We start from the raw sequence: 17,670 nt of genomic DNA, 5'->3' as shown, positions 1-17,670 counted from the left end.
TTTTTATGGGACGGAGAGAGTATTCCGAGTACCTGGTTGAATGGTGCTTACCCTAAACTCTGCCATCACTCTACTCCAATTAATGGACACGACTGACATTTACATTGCTGTCTCCAATCAAACATTCAAGTTTAGGCCCGGTTTAGTTCCCAAATTTTTTTTCTCAAAAACATCACATTGAATCTTTGGACACATACATAGAGCATTAAATATAGATGAAAAAAACTAATTGCACAGTTATGATGGAAATCGCGAGACGAATCTTTTGAGCCTAATTAGTCCATGATTAGCCATAAATGCTACAGTAACTCACATGTGCTAATGACGAATTAATTAGTCTCAAAAGATTCGTCACGCGGTTTCCAGGCGAGCGGTGAAATTAGTTTTTTCATTCGTGTCCGAAAACCCCTTCCAACATTCGGTCAAACATCCGATGTAACATCCAAAAATCATTTCACCAACTAAACAAGCTCTTATAATTGAAGTGTTGTATATAGACTAGTTCTACTTTTAAGGCCTTGGGTGTGTTTAGTTCACGCCAAAATTAGAAGTTTGGTTGAAATTGGGACGATGTGATGGAAAAATTGGAAGTTTGTGTGTGTAGGAAAGTTTTGATGTGATGGAAAAGTTGGAAGTTGGAAGAAAAACTTTGGATCTAAACTCGGCCCTTGTTTAGTTCGTAAAAAATTTTTTTTGGGTGTCACATCGGACGTATGACTGATGTCGGAAGGAGTTTTCGGACACGAATGAAAAAACTAATTTCATAACTCGCCTGGAAACCGCGAGATGAATCTTTTGAGCCTAATTAATCCGTCATTAGTACATGTGGGTTACTGTAGCACTTATGTCTATTCATGGACTAATTAGGCTTAAAAGATTCGTCTTACAATTCTCCACTATCTGCGTAAATAGTTTTTATTTTTATCTATATTTAATGCTCCATACATATGTCCAAAGATTCGATATGATGTTTTTGGGAAAAAATTTTGAGGACTAAATCGGGCCTAAAATCTAGGACCGCACGATTTACAGGGGACAATCGCCTAGTTTATTTAAATTTTAAATAAACAATAGCTGAAAAAGTAATAGAGGTCCATAAAGAAAAAAACATTTCAGCAACTGAAAACCATTCACCACAATTTCACCCCCAGCGTAAAATAACTGACTGTCACAAACAATGTGCAAAAAGTAGATGGCACATGAATGAAGCAAAAATACCAGGACGCATGCATGTGAAAACCTTGGTGACCAAAACTTAATTATTGAGATGTCATCCTCACCAACCAGATGAAGACACAATTAATGCAGTGCACACAACCATATCATTTCAATTGTGCATTAGTACTTTTTTCCTTGCCTAAAACAACCCAGCAAAGTGATCTCTCACATATCATCTCTTTCTCCAGCACTACCCAGCCACACAACCATAAGTCGTCTCTCAGTGTGCAGCAGCAATCCACCATCCTCCATCGTCTGTCAGTCCAATGCGAGCTACATACCGAGAGAAGGAGAACACCACCCAACCTTCGTGACTCATCCAGCGCCTACCAGCGACTGCGCTGCTCCGATCCACAAACATCTTGGTCGACGAGGTTAGGAGATCTGGCTTCCTAGTCCTGCATATCATTTTAGTCGTACTTGCCTTCATCTTCTTCATTTCACAATCTTCAGGTCTACAGCGTTAGAGGGAAACAACGATGGCTGAGTTTTTGGTTAGGCCACTTCTCTCCGCGGTGACGAACAACGCTTCCAGCTACCTTGTAGACCAGTACAAGGTGATGGAAGGCATGGAGCTGCAGCGTAAGGCTCTGGAGCGCATGCTTCCTCTTATCCTCAGCGTCATCCAAGATGCGGAGGAGAAGAGAAGTAAGAAACCCGAATTAAGTGTTTGGCTCGATGAACTCAAGAAGGTGTCCTACGAGGCAATCGATGTATTTGACGAGTTCAAGTATGAGGGGCTTCGGCGTGAAGCCATGAAGAAAGGGCACGACGCTACCCTTAGCAAAGGCATTGTAAGCCTCTTCCCTTATCGTAACCCAATTGTGTTTCGCTATAGGATGGGCAAGAAATTGCAAAAGATTGTACAGAAAATCAAGGTACTTGTATCAGAGATGGACTCCTTTGGACTCATAAAACAGCAGCAGGAAATACCAAAGCAGTGGAGGCAAACTGATTCCATCATGGTTGATACTGAGAAGGATATTGTTAGCCGATCTAGAGATGAGGAGAAGAAGAAGATTATCAATATGTTGCTTGATGAAGCAAGAGGCAAGGACCTCACAGTCCTTCCTATTGTCGGAATGGGTGGGCTAGGCAAGACTACATTTGCGCAACTCATTTACAATGACCCTGAAATCGAGAAGCATTTCCCGCTCCGTAGGTGGTGTTGTGTCTCAGATGTGTTTGATCCTATCACCATTGCAAATAGCATATGTATGAGCACAGAGAGAGATCGTGAGAAGGCTTTGCAGAACTTGCAGAAAGAAGTAGGTGGAAAGAAGTATCTCATTGTGTTGGATGATGTATGGAATCGAGATTCCGATAAGTGGGGGAAGCTAAAGACCTGCCTTAAGAAGGGTGACATGGGTAGTGTAGTACTAACGACAACTCGAGATGCAGAAGTTGCTAGAATTATGGTCACTGGTGAAGTTCAAGTGCATAATCTTGAAAATATAAGAGAAGATTATTTGATGGAAATAGTCCAGAGTAAAGCATTTAGTTTGGCAAAAAGTAACGAGCATTTTGAAGTTCTTCGTAAGATTGTGCAGAGATGTGATGGCTCTCCTTTAGCTGCCAAATCCTTTTGCTCTCTATTATTTAACAGGACTACTGTATAAGAATGGAAGGATATATTAGCCAAAAGTAACAACATTTGCAATGTGGGGGAGGACAAAATTTATCCTATACTTCGCCTGAGCTATGATGACCTACCGTTGCATATAAAGCAATGCTTTGCTTTCTGTGCTATATTCCCAAAAGATTATGTGATTGATGTCGAGACTTTGATTAAGTTATGGTTGGCACATGACTTCATACCATTACAAGAGGATGACAACATAGAAATGGTAGCCAAACATATCTTCAAAGAGCTAGTTTGGAGGTCATTTTTTCAAGATGTGAAGGAATTTCCTCTAAGGACTACATGCAAGATACATGATCTTATGCATGACATTGCTCAATCTGTTATCGGAAAAGAATGTCTCAGCATAGCTAGTAGGTCCGATTTTAAAAGTTTGTTATCAGAACATCCTACGTATCACTTTAACACATTAAATGTTCAGACTGTTCTCTTTGATGACTTTATGAGAAAACAATCTCCAACACTCCGGACTTTATTGTCTGAAAATTATAATATGGATATCTCAATATTACATTTATCCAAGAGCAGTTCTTTACGAGCACTAAGACTCAGATTTTCGAAAGAATTAGTACCAATCAGGCTAAGGTACCTTCAGCACCTAAGATATCTTGATATCTCGAGATACCCTCATGTCAAACTTCCTGAAGACATATGCATGCTCTACAATCTGCAGACTTTGATCCTTTCTTATTGCATAAATCTTGTTGATCTCCCAAAGGATATGAAGTATATGACAAGCCTACGACACCTCTATACAAATGGATGCTCAAAATTGAAGTGCATGCCTCCAGAGCTTGGACAATTAACTTCCCTCCGGACATTAACAGATTTTGTGGTTGGTGCTAGCTCTGGTTGCAGTACCCTTAGGGAACTGCACAGCTTAAACCTCTGTGGTGTACTAGAGTTACGTGGCCTAGAAAATGTATCTCAAGAAGATGCAAAAGCAGCCAATCTTAGAAACAAAGAGAAACTTACACACCTGTCTCTTGAATGGGATAGTGAATGCTGTGTTGAGGAACCAAATTGCCATGAGAAGGTTCTTGATGCTCTTAAACCTCATCATGGGCTGCTGATGCTCAACGTAATTTCCTACAAAAGCACTCATTTTCCAGCATGGATGACAGATCTTAGTATGCTGCAAAACTTGGTGGAGCTCAAATTAGAGGGCTGTACAATGTGTGAAGAATTTCCTCAATTTATTCAATTTAGGTCTCTTCAAGTGCTCTATTTGATTGGACTTGACAAATTGCAAACTCTATGTTGTGAGGAAGGAAGACAAGGAAAAGAAGCATTTTATCTACTTGAAAAGCTTGTTATCGAGAGCTGTCCAAAGTTCCGAACATTAGTCCATGACATGGCATCCACAATGTTTCCAGCACTAAAGGAAATCAAGTTACTTGATTTGGAGGGCTTAGAGAGATTGGTGGCAACGGGAGAAAGACAAGAAAATGAACCAATGTTTCCTCTGCTAGAGGAGGTTGACATAGTGTTATGTCCCAAATTGCAAACACTATGCTATGAAATGGCTTCCACAGCATTCCCATCATTAAAGAAAATCAAGTTATATGATTTAGAGGGCTTAGAGAGACTAGTGGAAAACGAATCAACATTTCATCTGCTTGAACAGGCTGACATCGGGAAATGTCCAAATCTGAGGAGTCTACCCGAAGCACCAAAGCTCAAGATTTTCACGCTAAATGAAAACAAGGTCGAGCTGTCCTTATGGTTACTTCAATTCAGATTTATGTCCTCATTATCCAAGTTAGAACTGAACGTGGATGACAAAGAAGGAACAATGCAGCTTGATCAAATTCAAGAATCATCTCTCTCAGGACTGGATTTAAGCCACTGCAACTTCTTCTTCCCTATGAGCCCATCACAGCCAATAATTATGTCTTGGAAATGGCTTGGACAACTTGTGCATTTGCGTATCAGCGACTGCGATGTGCTTATCTACTGGCCAGAGGAAGAGTTCCTATGCTTAGTATCCTTGAAGACACTGTGCATTATTTGTTGTGATAACCTAATAGGGCGTCCCAGGGTGGTGAAAGGAGAGCCAACTTGTTGTGCAAGGGATCAGCTCCTGCCATGTCTAACTTCACCTTTAATTTGGGATTGTGATAGCTTGAGAGAGCTATTCGTTCTCCCCCCATCTCTCACGGACATTGAAATTGCTGGTTGCCCTAATCTTGAGTTCATATGGGGGAAGAGGGATACAAAGTCTGAGAGTGTACAGGTAGAACACCACGATACATTTACATCATCAGAGCATTGCAATGATCGGGCATCCAGAACTCTGCTAGAGCAATCGCCATCAGCAGCAAACCATCCTCTGCCATGCCTAGAATTTCTGAATGTCACGGAATGTGGTAAAATGATAGCACTTGATAACCTACCATCATCTCTCAAGAAGCTAAATATTCATTTATGTCCCGAGATTAATTCGTTGTCAGGGCAGCTGTATGAACTCAAGGTTTTAATCATTAACAGCTGCAATAAATTGGAGTCACTGAATCGTTTGGGAGACCTGCCATCATTAGAAACCCTCGATCTTCAGTACTGCAAACGTCTAACATCCTTACCATGTGGTCTAGGGAGTTACTCATCTCTTTCGAGTATCACAATCCGATATTGCCCTGCTATGAATACGAAGCCGATATATAAATGCCTCCAGCCACGGCTGGATAGCCTTGAGATAAGAGATCTGTCAGATGCTCGTGCAAGCGACCCTCAAGAAGGTACCTCTCCATTGCTTTTCCTTCTTTTTCATTTTCGTTTTTCTCTTACGTATTACATATCCATATGCTGCAATGTATGCACGCAAAATTTCAATCACCGGCTCCTCCGTTTTGTAGCTGAATAAGATAGAATCCCGTTTTCTTTCAAGAAACATGTACTGGTTAGTAAAAAGGACTCCTCGTCTCTTATTGTGTTTTAAGATGGATGTGCATTATTTTCCTCCCATGTTTTTCTCTGTCATACAAGCATGTACTGGTAGGTAGCTCAATGAAAGCTAGTACTGCCTCTAGTCCAACAATATGTGTTGCAAGGAGCCTCTAGTCTAACTCGATCAAACAAACCTTGATCTACCAAAAATCTTGCACCTTTTTCGCTGATTTTTGACAAGAACCTGCATACCTCTGCAGTTCTAATTAGTTGTTATATGTGACTGCACCTGTAGTTTCTGGCAATCTTCAACATTGTTTGGTGAATGTTGATACCTGCAGTTTCATTATCTGCGCAATTCAGTTTGAGAGTTCATTGGTTGTAACAAAAGCAATTCGAATAGTTGTTTTAATTTGTGGCTGTTTTTCCTCCTGTATAATCAATTTGCATTGCGAAATTCTAACATTATTTCCCATCTGTTGTGACTAAAGGCCCTTCCCTAAGGCATCCAAAATCGTGGAAATATGTTTTTTCTGGCTGCCAGTGAATTGGGGCACGTCAACAATGCCCTGGATTTAGAGATATCAGGAGACCATTGAGGTTTGTTTTCATGTTGAATCCAACAAGTTGTGTAAGCATAAAGACTGCTTTTGGTTCGAGCTATTTTCTTTTGCTGATATCCGTTGCTTCCCTGTCATTGTCAGGATTGCTCCTCTTCATGAAAACGATCAATAGGTGGATCCGAGTATAATCAACAATCTGTCCCCTTGAAGTGAGATCTCCACTATAAACTTTTCTACTAGTTTGTTTGGATTCGTTGAAGCCCTGATTAATTGAAGAACCTTGCAATTGGGTATGTCGAGTTTCGACAGAATAAATTCCATGTTGCAATATAGCATGAATATGTACGCCTGTATCCATGTGATTCAGCGGTAGCATTGTGTATTTCTTGTATCTTGTTGTTCCCCTGTAAAAGGCACAGCCGCACATCACAGGCACTGGCATACTGCTCATTATTTGTATAGTGCTGTGGCAATCCATTCTATTTTGTGTATGTTTTCAAACATTTTTATCTGCATGGATGCTATTCCCAGTTTCTCATCGGTTTCTCAGTGTCTGAAGAATGTCATCGCTGTAAATGAGGTGCAGAAGTGGTGAGTGCCTGGCTAACAGATCAAGATGAGCAGAACTCCACATGACCCTACAAGTTGTTTTGCACTGGCTGAGATCAGTTGTAGCGGTATGACACTTTGAGAACATGAACTTACTCATCTTGGGTCTTGGCATGCTGCAGTGAAATCCTCCTGTTGCTGCTGTATGAACTCAATCGACTCTTCTACGCATGTCCTTTCCTTGTTTTACTTATCTTGGCCTAGCCTTAAGATGTGTGAGTTTCTGAATGAAGTTGCAATGCAAAAGAACTTTTTTCAGAACTGGCACTACCAAGCTGAAAATCATATACCACTGCTATTCCACTAGGCAGTGAACAAATGGATTTTTTTTTTTTTTGCAATTACACGGAATATCCATACGATTGAAAACCAATCGATAGGAAGACTTGACTGATTTTCATTTGCCGAAATTGGGAACAACACCTCGCTATGTATCGAACTTCTGAGAGAAGAGTACTTCCTGGAAGGATAAATATTGCCTCTCCATCCTTGAAGCAGAAAAAATGGAAATAATTACAAAAACCACCTTATAAGTCATATGAAGTTTGAAATTACACCCCATAAATTGCTACTCAGGCCCTGTTTAGTTCCAAAAACTTTTTCCCAAAAACATCACATCAAATCTTTGGACACATGCATGAAGTATTAAATATAGATAAATTAAAAAACTAATTACATGGTTAGGGGGAAATCACGAGACAAATCTTTTGAGCCTAATTAGTTAATGATTAGCCATAAGTGCTACAGTAACCCACATGTGCTAATGACGGAATAATTAGGCTCAAAAGATTCGTCTCGCGGTTTCCAGCCGAGCTATGAAATTAGTTTTTTCATTCGTGTCCGAAAACCCTTTTTATCTGGTCAAACGTCCGATGTGACACCCCAAAATTTTTTTTTCGCGAACTAAACAGCCCTTCAGATGTTAAAAAACCACTAGTTCACACGTGCTAAACCACGGGTTGAATCAGCCTGATTTCGCAGATGTAGAGCCACGAGTGACATCCTCATTTTTCATTATTCTATTTGTTGAATCTAAAAAAAGAAGTGTTGAGACTATACTCCTGTCAGCATTTAATTTTGGTAAAGACCCCACTAACGGCTTAATTTATGAAAATGAGCTAATTCGGTTAAGTTCGTACACGATGAGTACTTGCAACAAAATAACTTATGGTTTGGAATGTCAAACTACTTGTGACTTATGAGATGGTTTTGCAAATTTCCAAAAATGAAAAGTAAGGTCAGTCTAAAACGGATCCAGGGGCAGATCAAAGATAATTTTTTTTTTCACATACTCATGTGGTAAAAACATACTCCTAGAAATACTTGTTCAAACCAAATTTCAAATCATCGTTTTTGTTTTCTTAATCAGTTTATTAGTTGATCATTTAATAATGTCATAGCAAAGGCACTGAAAGGTACGCGTAGGAATAAAACTTGGCCCATTTTGCATGTTTCACGCAGGTGTCACAGGTCCATGGCCCATGTACAAATGGGCCTCCATGTTCAATCGCGCACACTGCAAGCAGACCAATGGCATGTGGATCGTTTCTCATCCGCCGCTGTGCGCCATACTCGCCTTCCTCGCCGTCAACCCCCGAAACTTTGCGGTTTCTTCTCCCGCTCCGTCCGCCGCCGCTGTGCGCCACCCGGAGCCACGAGGGTCGATCAGCCAGCGCCAAGAATTAGAGCAAGAGGAGAGGGGGAGGGGAGCTGACGGCTTCGGCGGTAGTGCGCACAGAGTGCTCGACGAAATGGGTGTGAGGACACACCGGCTCGGGATTGTCCACTGCGTGACGGCAAGAAGTCCTCGTGCGGAGGTGGATGAACGCCGATAGTACGGAAACGCGGGTCATGTCCGAGCGTGCCACGGTGGGCGCCTGCTGCGTCGCCTAACTGCCCTCCACAACTCCACTGAGGTAAAGGCTTTCTGCACTGATGACGAATCATCAGTCCTGTTTTACATACACCGGCAGGCAGAAAGAACATACTTGCAAACATTGTTTGGTTCATACGCCGCTTCTAATCATGCACGGGGCTTCAGTTTTCCATAAAAATAATTTGTTTGGAAGCTAGCAATAATTAGTTTCCCCACTTGCATCGGCTAAAACCCTTTGTTATTCAGCGAGACCTGTAAAGTCTTCAAATATGTTATATGGATCTTCACATGCATGCCAGCAGATCAATTTGACAACTAGGTTGTTTCTTAGGAGCAAATGGATGACCGCAGATTCTCCCACACGTGATCATCGCTCAAAATTTTGTGGTTACTTTTATTCCTCTTGTTTCCACCTGATCGATAATTCATGCTTTCATTGGACCACTGTTAACATGCTATTTATTATATACCACATCAAACAAAATTCACAAAACAGTACCTTTATTTATCTATACTTGAGCAGTTGAGCTTCAGGGTGACCATCTGTTGTTTGCACTATAAATTTGTGTTTATTTCTTCTTTTTATTTCTCCATGTCCAAATCGAATTCAGATTGAAACTTTGGGTCGACGGAGGACATCAGAAACTTGTTGCTAATCTCTATTCCGGTTTTGTACGACTGTCTGGATATATTCAAATATGTTTTAGCTGGTTTGGAGCAATCTTAGTTGAGATGCATGCTCCAAGAAGCATTTACGTATCCTGTCTTAAATAGACTCCTCCTTAATTCTGGTGAGTTGTCTGCTCATGAATTCAATCCCTTCACTGTTAGAAAAAGGGTCATCACTTACAGTTTGTAACCATCAGTTCTAACGATTCAAATACGATCCTGAGATCAAGATTCAGTGATCAGGATGAGCCATCTCAGACAGTTCAATAACTGTTAGCCATACAAAAAAAATATTGTTAATTGTAGTATACTACGTGGACAGAACAAATATGGAAAAATAGTACTCCCTCCGTTTTTTAATAGATGACGCCATTGACTTTTTCTCACATGTTTGACCATTCGTCTTATTCAAAAATTTTATGCAAATGTATAAGATATAAATCACATTTAAAGTACTATGAGTGATAAAACGACTCATAACAAAATAAATTATAATTACGTAATTTTTTTGAATAAGACGAATGGTCAAACATGCGAGAAAAAGTCAACGGCGTCATCTATTAAAAAACGGAGGTAGTATCAAATCAACTAAAGGCATTGGAGCTCCACTATATCTTACCTAACATATGGCCATATGGGCAATATAATTGTGCTGATTAGGATGTGATCGTTATTATATTGGACCATTTCTAACAGTTTTTGAACAATTAGATATTATCATTTTTAGTCTCAACTTTTTTTAAAAAAAAATTGAGAACCTATAGACATCACATGTCGCATCTCACAATTCTCAATTAAAATACATTACTGATTTTTTTCCCATCTATAATGATTTTTAGTTTCACATCCCTAATACTTTCTCCGTTTCATAATATAAGTCATTCTAGCATTGCCCACATTCATATAGGTGTTAATGAATATATATATATATATATATATATATATATATATATATATATATATATGTGTGTGTGTGTATGTCTAGATTCATTAATATCTATATGAAAGTCAATAATACTAGAAAGTCTTACATTATGAAACGGAGGGAGTAGTTCCCATCTATAACGGTTTTTACCTGCTAGTAGTTCGTAGACAGTTCTATGGAGTGTGAAAGGGTTCTCATACAACTGTTTAAGATTAGGGGTCAGAGATCTTCTATCTTTTGTTAGTGCATTAAATTCACAAGTTTTGCATGTCTTGTCCTTCTGTCACTGTGTGCAGCTTGGAAGAGCATAGTCCACTAGCAAGAGAGCACAAGTTGGGAGAGATGTCATGTCATCATGCTACTGCCCTGCTTGATGTGTTCGACGAATTATAAGGCCGTGTTTAGTACACCCTCAACTACCCCTAACTTTCAACTTTCCATCACATCACATCACATCCAAAACTTTTCTACACACATAATCTTTTAACTTTTTTTTTTCAAACTTCTAACTTTTCCCAAACTTCCAACTTTTTTAGGAACTAAACACAGCCTAAATGGTTGTAGGGCCAACACTTGCCCTGGTAATGTCTGCAACTAAGGGTGTGTTTAGTTCACGCCAAAATTGGAAGTTTGGTTGAAAATAGAACGATGTGATGGAAAAGTTGGAAGTTTATGTGTGTAGAAAAGTTTTGATGTGATGGAAAAGTTGGAAGTTTGAAGAAAAAGTTTGGAACTAAACAAGGCCTAAGATCGAGTTTAGTTCCAAAGTTTGAACACCCAAAAACGTCACATCCAACTTTTCTACACACAAACTTCCAACTTTTCCATCAAATCATTTCAATTTCAATCAAACTTCTAATTTTGGCGTGGAACTAAACACACCCTAATATCTTGATGGCAACCTAAATGCGTGCAGGTTTTTCCAATCAGATGAGACAGCATCCTCGTGATGCTTGTTGGTCAGGTTTTGCCGCTCTTCTCCCAAAGGTGAGCTCATTTACTTTGTCAAACATCATGCAGACTCTTCATTTATCTCTTCGATATTGTCAGTCTTCTCTTGTAAGCTTGTACGATCACGACAAGCTTGCTAGTCAAGCAGGCACACACACAGGATGGAACTATTTGTTTGACAGTGAGCTTGTATTTGGTCCTAAGGTCATAGCTTTTTTCATTTAACATGGACGTGTACTAGCTAGACAGTATCCAAAAATACAAGATAAACTATACTAAGCCCTTGTTTAGTTCCAAACTTTTTCTTCAAACTTTCAACTTTTCCATCACATGAAAACTTTCCTACACACACAAACTTCCAACTTTTCCGTCACATCGTTCCAATTTCAACCAAACTTCCAATTTTAGCGTGAACTAAACACATCCTAAAAGATCTGTTAGGTCATCCATATTAAAGGTCGTCATCTTCACTATTGCTGGTCATGGAATTAAGTATTTTCTTTTATGTAAATGTGATGGAACAAGACACCAAGGTCATAGCCATTCGAGAGCACAACTTATAGTCTATAAGTTATAGATGCAACCCATACAATGCTTTCCCACATATACACATGCATACGCGTCTGTTGATGGACAACTGGATAATTTCTGGGGTGCCAGACGCCTTCATTTTCTCTAAACATGGACGCATAGGATGTGTACAAATATTAATTATTGGACACACCATATCAGTTATAGAAGCTGTACCTATATGTGCGAGGCTGAACACCCTGACTCCCATCACCAGAGCATTAGCTCATCCTCGCAATGTTGTCCATGTCTTTACCAATTACTGTTGCTAAAGAAGAGTGCAATTATGCAATAATCTTAGCCATCTCAGAGATAAACAGAAGTAGTTGAAAGGACCGAAGCACATAATGAAGATGGGGAACATCACTAGTTGCTGGCTGAACCGACTAATTTTCTTTATTACTCGTATCAATATTGTCCTCTTCTGAGGTTGATGGTGAACAATGGGCAACAATAATGAATGGCAGTGGATACCATATATAACAGATCCACCCGCATCGCTTCCCACACAGGCAACCAGGTGATGAAAACCCTAGCAGTCGCCCGTCCCCAACTCCCCCACCCTTGGCCTTGCCACCGCCGGACCTAGTCGCCGATCGACAAGCCGCGCGGCGAGCTAGGAAGGCGGCAGCAGGGAGCAACACCCCAACTGCGCTCCCGACGGTGCACGCAAGCGGCGATGCAAGGTTGGGGCCCACGGACAAAGTTGGTGTGATGAGCTAGCCGTGGTGGAGCATTGAAGGTGGTTGCGTGCCATGGGAGGCCGCGACAATGCTGATCCAGCTAGCGTGACTGGAATGGGACGTACGTAGGCCAAGCAAATATGGTGAATGGGCGACCAAATCAGGCACGATAGCACTTGATCGGTGTGCCACGAAGTGGCGGGATGGCGGCCGGTGATCTTGTGGGAGGTGGTGGTGTGCGGGGAAGTCGACACGTTAGCGAGCTAGGTAAAGGCAGCGAGGCAGCGAGGTGTGAGGGCTAGGAGGCTAGGGCGGGACAACGACAACAGTAGGCCAAATCCGATCGGACCCGACACTTCTGTGGTTGGCTCTGGCTGATGTGGAGTAGCCGACGCAGTAGGGCAAGGGCAGCAGCAGGCCAGTGCAGTGCAGCATGGAAAAGTCAGCGATCGCGAGAGGTCGCATGCGGCAGGAGGCCAACGTGGCATGGGTTGGTTGGGCAGCAACGGCAAGCGTGGCAACAATGGTGGGAGCGGCGTGACGCGGGCGATGGGAGGCTGTGGTTGGTTGGCGTGGCATGGGTAGGAGGCTGGTTTGGCACGGTTGGAACCCCAGATTGAGTTTCGGTGGCAGCAGGGGCATTGGGACAAGGCAACGGCGATGCGAGAGGGTACCTGAGGCATGTGGGCAGTCCGACCGAGATGGTGGCCACGGTGGAGGTGGATGTGCAAACCTCCGGCGGGTTCTGATCCAGACGCTAGTCCTCTTGTGCCGTCACCTTGCCACCAGAAGATGGCCACGACGGGCTTGTGCTGGGGAAAGGGGATTCATTCTCTTTGACCCTCTCCCTCTACAACCTAACTGCGTGGATGGGTTTGGAGCACGTAAGAAGTCGAGGTCCTACTTGATAGCCGACCAGCGGTGATGCGCTGGTGCGGTGATTGCGTGTCGAAGGTTTACAGTTGTTGGTGGCTTCTGTTTCTAGTAGGTACCTCGACACGGGAGGGAAGAAAGATTACCGGTGAAAGCCCAACCTCTTCGAACCAACAATGGAGACGCTTTGCGGGTGCCACTTTCCCCTTAGGGTATTGTTGTGATCTTTCATGTCCTCTCTGACGAATTTCTTTATGTGAAAACCACGTCCTGGCATCGCAGGGTGGGCGGTGGTGGCACTTTCGATGTCACTTCCTTAAGGTACCGTTTAAAAGATCTATTCCCTTAGGGATGTTCTGTTCCTGTTTCTTCAGTAGCAGGATCTGGTTATGGACGTGTGGTGAGGTTGTCTTTTTTTTTCTTTTTCCTAACTATTGCTTCCTAGGGTTGTAGACTTGTAATTTTTTTATTGCTTTATCAATACAAAACTTCGCACTATCTTATGCAGGTTGTTTCAAAAAAAAAAGACAGCGAACAATGACCTTTTTTATCCGCCTTTTTTTCATATAAGATTGTTTATCATCAATCCTTGCGGTTCACTCCAAAGTTATTTATGTGGTTGAGCTAACGTAGATTATGTCAGTAACTGCAATTAAGTGGTCTTATGGGACCGCCTATACATTTGTCGATAAATTTTCTACTAAAAATTTAACAGATGTAATTATAGTACAATCGTAGTGTAATTACACTATAACTTGCATGTAACTACAGTGTAACTTGTATGTAAGTTTCACGTAATTTTGAATCGTTAGATCTATTACAAGATTTGTTCTGGTGAGGAAGAAAAAAATCACAGCACACACATATGTGAAAGGATTTGTTCCCAGGATCTCTATTTTACTTAAATAACATGTTACCGAGAGATTCTTGAAAGTTACATACAAGTAACGTTACAGTTACAGTGTAATTACATGTAAGTTACAGTGTAATTACACTACGATTGTACTGTAATTACATCTGACAAATATTAGGGGGACAAATTAGTACTAAAAATTTGAGGTATCACCTCGTTGGCTGTCAAAAATTTATACAATTAAAGACTCTGGATATGATTCGCATATGGATGATGACACTCACCTAATCCTTGTCACATTCAAGGCCACTAACACTACATGACAATTTTGCAAGGCACAATAATTGGATTATTGATGATCCGTAATTCCGCATAGTTTAATTAAACCTTGGTGTGGTCAAGCTTCCAAAATCTGTATCCAGCATTTTCAAAATACTCGCCACTTGTATCTGTAAAATTTGTTATTTCATAGATGGTCCTTTTTTGTTTCCTAGTCGATAATTATTTTTTTTTGTTGGCCTCAACATGGCTACAGGTCGCTTTACTCCAAGTGGAGGTTATTCTAGCTGCAAATGGGAAGCATCTTTCTATGATGACAATTGATAAGTGCTTGCACATTGACTATCAGTTGGAGCCGTGAAGGCATTAGGTTGATCTGAATTGTTCTCTTCAAACTTCCTTCATTTTTCCCAATTCTAATTTGATAATGTGAAAATACTTAAATAGTTAACTGTTTTAATTAAGATATCACAGCTCATGCAAAAACTTTTATACAGTCAATTGAAGCAAAGTTCATGTCTGTTTTTAAATTTTGCAAGAGATTATCACCCTATGTCATGATGGGGGCATCATTTCCATATGAAAAACATCTAATGTTTGATATTCAGTTTATTTACCTCAACATACATATTTTAATTTTCAAAAATGAGCATTCAGGTCCATGTTTATTTTATTCACATTATAGTTGAGGACTAATTTTAGGACACTACAGAGTTTTAATTTCGTACTAACAAAATAGAGGCCATTGTTTATCCAGTTCTAGTACTATGCGTACACCATAAGTACTGTGAAACTGAACAAAATCACTGATGAGCAAGATTTTCTTTTAATAGAGTATATTCATTTATATTATTGAATTGCCTTATTTATGCCAAGCTTCATGTGTTCAACATATATAGAAGTTTACATCTTTTTCCATGTGGCAATCCTTACCTAAATTAATCATGCACATGCTATGAAAACTTTGTTATTTCTTAGCGTAGCACCGGATATTCTTGCAGTTTTGCACTTTGCGAGGGCAACAAGTTTCTAACATGTCTGAATGAATGCATACCAGATCCGTTGTGTTGCAAAAGGATTGTCCATGAGACCTGACCCTAGTCTTTTGAGGATTGTTTTTTCGACACAGACGCATATATTTCTGCCATGTACTCCCTCCGTCCCAAAATATGAGGGATTTTGGGTGGATGTGACACATTCTAGTAATATGAATCTGAATAAGGAGTATATGTCTAGATTTATATTACTAGGATGCGTTACATTCACCTAAAATCCCTTATATTTTGAGACAGAGGGAGTATGTCTCAACTACAGAAAGCACAATATGTAGGACACCTGCTAAAGAGAATGGATGGGTAAGTATTTTCTTTTTCAGATTAAACGAGATAATTTCCTATTAGTGATATGCCCTAGAGGCAATTATAGAGATGATTGTATCACAAACTATGTTTACATATTTATCCGACTTTGCTCCTTCAAATAGATAACTCATTATCGGTTAATGAATATGTAATTCTTTCATGAGACTCTTTATGTTGTTTGTTCCTATTTCTAAAGGATCCCTGATCAAATATCATATGTGGAACAAAAATGTTTATATGATCAGCACATGTATTAATTGATGATCATGTCTCATGGATCAAGGTATAGAGATACCAAATTAATAATGTAGACACATGTTGGTGAACATATTGTTGGATAGACCCAATATGAGACACTGCAAGAGCTATATGTGTTATGTCATCAGTGATCTCATTTAGTGTTGGTGTTGAATCCTTAGACCTGAGATTGTCATGGTTCTCAACATGTGTAGTAGCTTACTTAGGGACTGCTAAACGCTACTCCGTAATTGGGTAGTTATAAAAGTAGTTTTTGGGTATGCTATGAAACATGTAGTGGGATATGAATAATCAAGATAGGATTTGCCCCTCCTATGGAGAGATATCTCTGGGCCCCTCGATGTTGTAGATTATGGAAGTGCATGGTCATGCCAAAGGTGATTGAGAAGTCAATCACAACTTATATAATCTATTAACAGGTTCGAGTGAATGATTGAGCTATTAGAGGATGGCACATATCTAGCCTTGAGCTTAATCGATATCGTGAGGCAAAGGGGTTCATACAAGTATACACTAGAGGTTCAGCCCATATGATCTTTATGTATGTCCGGTGGGTTAATATGTTCTGCTAGGGGCCGCTGTTGACGTGTGGACCGAAAAGGAGTTTTCGAGTTACAGCCGAGTATACATGAACCTACAGGGTCGCACGCTTAATGGGCCGGAATAAGGGGATTGGATGGAGATCCAATATGAGCTTAATTCGGATAGGGATCCGAATAGGAGTCCTACGGGCCTTGGAGGCCCGAGTGATGGATCCTATATATTCGAGAGAGGTGTGTCCGGCGGAGGCATTGTATCACGTGAGAAACCCTAGCCGTCACTTCCCTCTCCGAGCAAAACCCTAGCCGCGTGCGGGTGCTAGCACATCTGCGCGTGGCGTTCCGTCCCTGTATGTGTGGATACCGGTAGAGGCGCCGCTGGTTTGTGGTGCTGATCGGCATGGGAGTACGGCGAGGAGAACGCACGAGGAGGAGAAGGTCGAGCCGGTGCGATCGACTATTTCCTCTACATCGACGCACGCTACTTCGCGAGAGTTCCTTCGACTTCTTAGCGTCTTCTTCCGCTGCGCAGCGCATCGAGTGGTAACAATCTATGATCTAATCTTGCATGGTTCCTTGTTTACGCAATAGAAAATTTTGATTTATACTATCGTAGCCTACGCGTATCCCAACAGTGGTATCAGAGCCGCCTTGTATAGTTTATGATCTAGATCATTGCATATAATTGATATGCATGTGTAGTAGATGAGATCTATTATGTTGTATATGAGTTCTTAGGTGATCGGAACATGAGATGAACCGATAGCCGTATGGGTTTATGAGATCAATGGGTATGTGTGTTGGTGACTTCACTGGAATGTCTAGTACTCACCAAGGCCGAGCGCGATTGTGTTCATCGGATAGTCCGATGTCCACTGGAACCGCACGCCAATGAGAAAAACGAGCCAATGAGAT

The 17,670-nt window shown here is 40.9% G+C and overlaps 1 pseudogene; it reads left to right on the top strand.

Moving 5' to 3' along the window:
* The first annotated feature begins 1,369 nt into the window (after nt 1-1,369).
* Nucleotides 1,370-7,201, top strand: LOC127752557 (disease resistance protein RGA2-like; annotated as a pseudogene).
* Nucleotides 7,202-17,670: the final 10,469 nt, after the last annotated feature.

The sequence above is a fragment of the Oryza glaberrima genome, chromosome 10 (assembly GCF_000147395.1).
Source record: "Oryza glaberrima chromosome 10, OglaRS2, whole genome shotgun sequence".
Lineage (NCBI taxonomy): Eukaryota > Viridiplantae > Streptophyta > Magnoliopsida > Poales > Poaceae > Oryza > Oryza glaberrima.
This window is presented reverse-complemented; position numbering and strand designations above follow the sequence as displayed.